Source organism: Heterocephalus glaber, unplaced genomic scaffold (assembly GCF_053883595.1).
Source record: "Heterocephalus glaber isolate CG9 unplaced genomic scaffold, H.glaber_assembly_v1.0 deba00001126, whole genome shotgun sequence".
Taxonomy (NCBI): domain Eukaryota; kingdom Metazoa; phylum Chordata; class Mammalia; order Rodentia; family Bathyergidae; genus Heterocephalus; species Heterocephalus glaber.
The window spans coordinates 340023-349214 of record NW_028258199.1 but is presented as its reverse complement, the minus strand read 5'-3'; the positions used below and the strand labels follow the sequence as shown (position 1 = coordinate 349214).

Here is a 9192-nt window from a genome sequence, read left to right as displayed (position 1 = left end):
TTCAGGTATTTCTGAGTCTAAGATGTGAGAATCACTTGAGCTCATAAATTGAAGAGTATTCTGAGAACCATATTGAGAACCCACTTGTATTTAAAAAATAACAAACACACACAAAATGTGTTATATATGTGTGTGTCATATATATTATGTGAATATGTGTCATAAATTTTATTTGGATTTATAAATATGGTGTGATAAAAACCTGTAGTCAATGCTTAAATTAAAACAAATTATAATAGAAGATACTTTGCCATTAATTTTACCCCATAGACTCTACCACATCTGAGGGACACCGCATTGTTCTTCCATCTTTCTGAAGCAGTTCTGGAAGGCCTTTTTTTTATGAATGTCTTTATCTGCTCTGCACTGGCTAATAAAAATTTTTGTCTTTCATGGTTATTTTTACTCTGGGTGAGAGCCAGAGTTGAAATGGTGCCATGTTTGGTGAGTAAGACTTCTGAAAACATAGAGTAATTTTTTGAGCCTATATTTCCATCAGATGACACTAAGGAGTAACATTCATTGTATTTTTTAATCACATCTTGTAAAGACACTGAGGGCAGATGACTTCCAGAGCTGCTCAGATAGTCACATAAATGATAGCACAAGACTGTTTAAAGAAAGAGCAAGTATGGATTAATGACCATGTGTCTTTTATGCTAATAAACTTTTAAATTAAATATTCACTGTATTTCAATCACAGTTCACGTACATAATGAGCAACTGGAGTGAGCAGGAGGGTAAGAAGGAGGGGATGGTGAGATTGATAGATGACGTTTTCTTTTGGTGATCAAAATGAATCATTCACAGCAATTGTGGGAATCATCTAGAAGAAAACATTCCAGGACAAACAGGCCTTGTGTGGGCCATCGAAATGGAACATGTTTAGAAATTTTAGATTCAGAAGGAGACATATGTCCTATTATACTCATGAATTTTACTCTGTTACTACATTTTCAGAAATGCAGGCATCTTCATTTGGAAATAGGCAACTAATGCCTAAGCAGAACTTTATATTGAGGTTTAAATATTCCTTATGTAAAAACATGAACATATTCTCAATTATTAGAATCATTCGTGTGTTTGTTTTCTTTCAGATACCATAGGTTTAAAGAATTGTGTTAATCTTACTTCATATTATGACACATTATCATCCTTTATCTATCATGCAGTATATTTAATTATTAACCTTATTAGAACTGTAGCTTATAAGTGTCTCATGTACACAAGTGTGAATGGAGGACCATTGCTCTTCATAAGGATTATTAACAAATGGCAGGAAGTAAACACTACTTTCCTAGTGCATCAGAGCCAAAGAAATTTTTCCAGGCTCCTTTGCTTTATATTTTATGATTCTTGCTGCCATTCAGGGTCATGGCACACAACACTGACATTGTGGCCTGGTCATAGATGTGACTTTACTGGAAAGATATTTTACAGCACACTTGCCCCTTGGGACTTGCTATTCCCACAACAGGTTCCACCTAATCTTTAGTGGATTCTGTACCAGTCTCGGTAGAAATCCGTATACAGAGTGGTATGGAAATAGGTATATGTGAGATAGAAGAAACAACATTGTCTGAATGTCTTACCTGAAAGGAGAGAAATTACTAAAGTTGTCCACAAAGAAACATTAAAGTGTGAACAGTGTACCAGGTCTAAGCTTCTCGAATGAGTGAGGGGGGAAAAGTGCTTGTGTGTCCAACCAAGAATAAATAAATTTGAGCGAAAACCAAAAAATTCCTTCTTGCATTTGGAGAACAATAGCTATATACCACACACATCACTTTATCCTAGGATTTAGTGTCAAGAGGAAAGGTAGAACTATAAGAAAAATTAATGAATAAAAGTATACTTTACATTTCTTTAAATGTAAAATGGTGATACAAATGTGTCACATTTATAGGTACCTAAGGTAAAACTCGATGGCACTCTACCATGGAACTATAACCCCAGCACCAATTTTCTTTTAATTTGAGACAAGGTTTCACTTAGTTGCCCATGCTGGTCTCCAACATGTGATCCTCTTGCCTCAGCATGGCAGCAATCTGTCAATGGAGTCATGTACATCCAGGCATTGATGAACATATGCTTTATGAGCAGCAAGAGCCAAAGTTTGAATTTGCTCCATGGAAGAGAAGAGGGCCCCTCTGTTTAACAGTCTGAAAGTACAGAGGCTGGGGTTTGGAGGGGCCAATCTCAGAGGATGATTTGGGTCTTCAGAACTGAAGCATCTGCAATAGTGGACAAAACTGAATTTCACTTCTTCCTTCTTGGTCAGCTCTGCCTGTGGCTCAGGCAGAGGAAAGTGGATGGAGATGAGTTCTTCACAAGCAATTCCCAAGTAAGGAGGGACCTAGAATGTTTCCTAAAATTATCTCTATGGCCAACAGATGGAGAAGTCTGTTCTCTTGGCCGGAATCATCCAATGTGGTCAAGAAATGTTCAAGGATGTGACCTCCTGGTAGGATTCTCCAGCACTCTGATGATTAGTGTGCCACAGATTCATACACACATAGTTGGTTTTGTACAACTCATTCTGATTGGTTCCCAGCCATATTAAAAGTATATTGATTAGAAATATGAATTTCCTTTGCCTTTTTCTCCTTAGACCAAATGTGATGAGAAAAACACAATTAAATATTTAATTTAATGCAAACAGTGGCCTTAACTTTTGACAAAAAGAAAACAAAGATGAGGAAGAGAGTGGAAGATAAATTTCTGGGTAACATGAAACTTATTTTCCACAAATGAGTCAGTCAGACCAGGGCCAAACTTGAGAGGTCTGCAAGATTTAGCAGCTAACAAAGAAAATTATGCTTCTGTAGGTTTAGGTCAAATAGGCCAGTTTTAAATATTTTTAAATGTCAACTGTATTAAAGTTTAGATAGAAAATAATTAAAAGCTTTAAAACCTATACAAAAATTTAAAAATTCTCCACTTCTCTGTTTTATTTCATGTGCTTGCCTTCCCTCCACCTTCCATTCATTTTTTTCCTTGTACTCCTCCCAATATTTTGCCTTTAACACTCTTCCACCCATCTACCTATCCTTCTGTCCACCAGTCCATGTCTCCATTTAGTTCCTCTCTTCACTTAGGCAAAGAAGTAGAAACAGAAAATAACATATGAAAAAATGTTCAACTTATGAAATATATTTTATTGCATTTATAAACTTAAAAATCCAGCAAGGATGGCACTACAAAGAAATAACATCTACTAATTCATTTAAAATATTTGCAAACATTCTAAATTTAAATATATTCAAAATAGTCTTAGAAAAGTTCAGTACATCATGAAATATTAATTTTTTCCTGATAAGTACTATGTATTATTAATTGAATTTCTAATCTTTATGAGTACTGACAAAATTATGAATTTAATTCAAACTCAAATTAGTCTCACCACATATTGGTTACAAATTAAGAGTAATTTAGAAATCTACAAACCCATTTTTATATGTTCTAAAGTATAGACTCAAAAATAATAAACATATAATAATTGATGTAAATCCTTGTATTGATCACTGAAAATATAAGTAATAGAAAGAAGTCTTTGGTCATTTTTGAAATAAAGCACCATATTAGCAATGTAAGGAAAAGCATAAAAAACCTACATCAATAGAATAAAGAAGAAAAATATATTATTACCATATCACATGGACTACAAATCCAAGAGATTCAACAAGGACAATTATAGAGATAAAAAATTTGACCATCTGATTCAACAAGCACCTCTTTCCTTACAAAATATTTAGTACATATTTTATAGATAAAACTATGTTTACATTATCAACAAATACTAAAATTATGCAAAAGTAAATAGAAGAAAAATATTCCACATGATATTTATGTGTATATGTAGTAAATACAAAACAAACAGACATATGGACATATTTCACATTGAAAAAGAATGTTTAAACAAGATAAGTAGAAATATTTAACTGACAGAACACTAATCATCTCTACATTTAACACATAAATTCAATTTAACCCGTAAATTCAATTCGGTGCCATTTTAAATTCAAGACTATTTGTTATCACAGGTGATCAGACAATCCTAGGATTCTACAGACAACAAGAAAGAGAATTTCTGCAAAAATAGCTTCAGAAGAATTTTCAGGCATGGGTGAGCAAGGAAATACAAAACCATTTATCAAAATAAAATATAAACAGCATAGTTAAGGCATGGTCATTCTTGAAGTGGAAAAATTTAATGAAATACATGAGGGAATTCAGAAATATGCTGACCTACAGACAAAAGTTACCATATTAACAGTGAGTAAAAATAATCAAGGAGGTCAACTGTTGCACAAGATGAAAAGTGTAACAGAAATGAAACAAGCAAAAATACAAGGATTTATTAATGATTTTATGAGAGGAACAAAAAAATTTCAGACTACTATTCAAAATGAAAAAGTTGGCTGGAGATTTAGCTCAGTGGTTTCGCTGCCTGCTGCACAAGCACAAGGACCCAAGTTCGATCCCCAGTACCAAAATAAAGAAAAAGAAAAAGTTATTGTTAACAATTGTTAGTGACTCTTTGAAAGAAATGAGACCCTTGATAATGGAAGTAAATTCCACGCTGTAATGTAATTTGTAACTGAAAATAATAGTATAGATTTTGCTCCAGCCTAATTACATATTTTGAGAAAAACACATTTTTTTTATTTTAAAAAGGTTCTGTCATTGTGTTTCATCTCTGAGCCCATGCAGAAAATTTCTCACTGGTCTTAAGAAAATACTGTAGGACTTAGGGGTAAAGATGCAGCCCAGCAGCCCTGCACTAGAGGCCAAAATGGAGAAGACCTCCATGGCCACCATGACCTTCCCCCTGGTGCTGAGGTACACAGGAAGGTGACCCACGCATTGCAGAACACCAGCAGGCTGAAGGTCAGGAACTTGGCTTCATTGAATGTGTCATGCAGGTTCCTGGCCAGAAAAGCCACAGTGAATCTCACCAAGGTCAGGGAGCCCAGGCATCCCAGGACACAGTAGAAGGAAGTGAGCCCTTGTTACACATGATGATGATGTGGCCATATTCAGAATGTGCACTCATGGCAATAAAGGGTGGATTTCTTGCCATCCAGTCTTTACAGTGAGTGAGTTGGATGATGGAGCATATGAGGATGATGTAGTTAGGTGTTCCTAATACCAGCAACTGCCTCATCCTTCTGCCTGGAGAAGTGACCTTAAAGGCTAGCACCACAGTAATGGTTTTGGCCAAGACCGTGGAAACAGCCACAGTGCACACAGATCCAAATGTTCTCTACTGGAGGATGCAGGTTGCTGTGTTGGGGTGGCCAATGAAGAGTAAGGAGCAGAGAAAACAGAAGGTGAGGAAAGGAGCAAGTTGTAACTGAGAGCCCGGTTGCTGGCCTAGTGATGGGAGTGTCTCCATGCTTCACAACGAGCCCAAGAACAGTGGCTGTGAGAATAGTGAGACTCAGAGCAGTGCCAGTCAGACAGAGCCTTCCCCAAGGGGTCTTCATGAGCCAGAAAAGTCACCAGATTATTGCAGGCAGCGATTTCACTGAGTGTTGGCATACTGATAAACTGGACACTTCACACTTTATATCTAGCAAAAAATGCAAATTTTTCTCAGTGTAGGTTTAGTAATTCCCTTTTTTCATACCCTCCACCCAAAGTAGCACACTGGCATAGTTGAGTCATACTTATCCTCTTGTGTTGTTATAGACCCCAAAGTTCCAAATCAATACTGATTTTCTTCATTACAGTGCAGTAAACGGTACTAATATTGATTCTTTTTATTTTTATGACATGTTCTTGAGAAAATTTTTCCATTCTCTCAAACCTTTAAAGATTTACCTGCCAAAACTAAAAAAAGTGAAAGCAATATGATATGTATTCATTCAATGAGGGAGCACTCACTGGGAAACCACCATGAGCTGTAGTTTTTAATTTTCAGGGAAATAATATGTGCCATAACACTCTATGAATTACAGTAAGTTCTGTGAGTATTTGCAGCTTTTACCACAAAACAATGTTGTGTCCAGATCGCGAAGTCTCTAAAGACCATCAAGGAGTCGATTTTGATGTAAACACACGAGGGTCGTTTATTTAAGCTCGAGCAGGGACTCACAACTGTCACCGGCACAATAGATCAAGATTGAGAGCCCCGAATTTTAAATCAACAGGGTTTTTATTGTGGCTATAATAAGGTTTGGAGAGTTTTTATTTAACAGTTATATGATTGGTTGATATTTAACAAATATGGGGTGTATGGGGGGGTTGAGGGGCGGCTATATATAGATTTTATAAAAAAAGAACAATCAGCTCATTGACAGAATGTTTATGGTCAACACATAGATAATGGGCCTGGGAGCATCTGTTTTTTGGACAAACAGAAGATTGAGTTAAGAGCTGTGTCTTTTTTTTATCTGTTGTCTCAGAACAAGGACATTTTATCATTATTTTACAGACACAAAAGAGACTAGGGAAATAGTTGACTTTAATAAAATAAAATTTATGTCTAGGCCACTTTACTGCCTTATTCTAAGATAGAGTCAAATTTTAAAATAAAATTATTTAGGTCTCACAACATAGTGGGATTTTCATTGCGATTGAATGGGATAAGTAGAACAGTGTAAAGTATTAACGTATTATTCTTGACCCTTTTGATTCAGAAATCTTTATCTAACAACTCATTTCAGGTTGTTTGTAATGATTTCCTGTTACATATGTGTTGTTAGAAACTTTTGAAAACTTTACAATTTATTTCTAAATATTGCATAGTTATGATATAATGTCTATTAAAATTCATGCTCTGAATTATGAATGGGGTGAACAAAGTGTTGTTTGAACATTTCCTGATATTCAATCACCAATCAGTTCCATTGATGATTAATTTACCTGGACTTTATCCTTGTACACCTTTATCATTCCAAATTAACACTGCTATTTTTTTTCCTTCCCAATATATGCTACTTTTATTTCTTTTCCTGACCTTATTGAATTGGCTGGCATCTCTACCATACCATGAGATAGATGTAAAATGAAGACCTCCTGCCTCATGTTTGTTTTTAACATTGAAGGATTCTGTAAACATTTTTGTAGCATTAACAAAGTTTCCTTCTATTTCTGATTTAATATAATTTGTTGCCATTTTTTTATAAATTGTAGATAAGCATTCAATTTCTTTATCTATTACTTCATTTATTGACATTTTTAATGTTTTTTTCTAGAATCTAGTGCCCTGAATTACATCAAGTAAGCAAAATTTGGCCTTCATGTAGCCTCCTTAAACTATAGCACAAATAGGAACAGGAAATGTGATTTTGATGGAAGAAAGAAAGTTACAAGCTGGGTGTGGGCATGCACACCTGTAATCTCAGCAATTAGGAGGAGGTAGGAGGATCCTTGCAAGTTCCAGGACAGCCTGGGCTACATAGTGAATTCATGACCAGTCTGAACTACATGGCATGACCCTGTCTGAAACAAATAAACAAACAAACCAAACAAAAAAGAGAAAAGTTGCTTGTGATGTTTGATTTTCTGTTGTCATGCATGAGTAGCACAGTTCAAGCTTGCTCGTAAAATGCATTGATTTCCCCCTTCCCTGTTTATCTGAAGGAGTTTGAGTAATTTAGCAATGGCACTCTCTTGAACATTTGTAAAGTTCACCAGTTAAACTCTGAATCAACATAAAAATTGTGAGAAAAAAATGGCATATAAATTCAATGTTTTAGTAGATGTGTTATTTTGAAAAACTTTGTTCAGTATTTATGTGTAAATTCATGAAGTTTACAAAGATTTCTAACTACATTGATGTGGAGCTATTTATATTTTCTTATAAAATGTTTTGTATTATTTTCAGATGTGTCTATTTTCAGAGTTTGTATATTTGGTTTCGCAATTGATCTCTTTGTGGTCAATTTTATAAGAGCTATCAATTGTATTTTGTTACCAAAATCAACTTTAATTTTTATGACATTTATGTTCTTCTATTTCCTTTATTTCCTATCTTCCAATTTCATTGTTTCCTTTTCTTTTTGATTTCTTGTTGGTGTTGAATATTTCAGATGCAGAATTTCAGCTTAGCTTTGCGTAAACACATATGTAAAATACATACATATATATGTCTCATCAGATAATTTTAGCTTTAACTTAGATTTAATGAATGGTATTTTCAGTTTCAACTGCTTGTAATTTCTCCTAATTTCTTTTCTAGTAATCATTTTGAGAATGTTACTTATTAAAACAAAATAATTATTTCTTGGTACACTTTTTAAATGTGCACGTGGTACATACAATGAAACTACTATATACCAAATAAGTATAAAAATATATATTATAGAAATATATATGTATATTTTGTATATATAGGATGCAAATTAACTATAAGGTACAAGATAATATTAATTTTGGCACATATTCAAAATATTGATATCATACAGTGAGGTGAAAATAAATCATATATCAGTGATCAAAAATATGGAAAAGGCTAAGCAGAGATATGATTCCAACCTGTCATGATTTCATATGATAAATGCAAGTATTTACAAAGGGGTAATTATGATACAGAAAATCTTCAGTATTGGCTTTCTGTACCGTCTCTATTTCATGTCTCAAGTACCCTCCCACATTGAGTATTTTCATAACATTGAACACTGAAGCTTAGTTCCCTTGAGTATTATATAAGTGGGAATGTGCCATTTTGACACTTCTGTTGAACTTCATAAGAATTTTTATTTACTTATTCATCAGATATAATGTTAATATTACTTCTTCAGTGAAGTTTAAAACATTATTCTTATTGGGCATGGTGTCACATGCCTATAATCACAGCACTCAGGAGACTGAGACAGGAGGATCGTGGTGAGCTTTAGGCCAGCCTAGGCTATACAGTGAGTTCAAGGGTAGCCTGTACTACATTGAGAAATCTTGCCTCAAAGAAAAGCTAAATAAAGTGCTATTCCAAAATATTATATATATAGCATCACTTACTGAACCTCAGTCATATCATTATACTGACACTCATTACTGCTGAACTATGTGTATTGAAATCTATAAATAAGATGGAATTTAAAAAGCTAAATTATTCAGGAATGGGGTATTGTGAAATTAGTGCTTTTGATGATTCCAGAAAAATGAATCAAAGAATGTTCAAGGGTCAGTGAGTGTGTTTTTTTATTAAGTTTTTTAGTACACTTTAGGTATATAATGTGATGATAT

The 9192-nt window shown here is 34.2% G+C and overlaps 1 pseudogene; it reads right to left on the bottom strand.

Annotated features, from left to right (window-relative positions):
• Positions 1–4683: 4683 nt before the first annotated feature.
• LOC101696782 (vomeronasal type-2 receptor 116-like) lies at positions 4684–8978 on the bottom strand (annotated as a pseudogene).
• Positions 8979–9192: the final 214 nt, after the last annotated feature.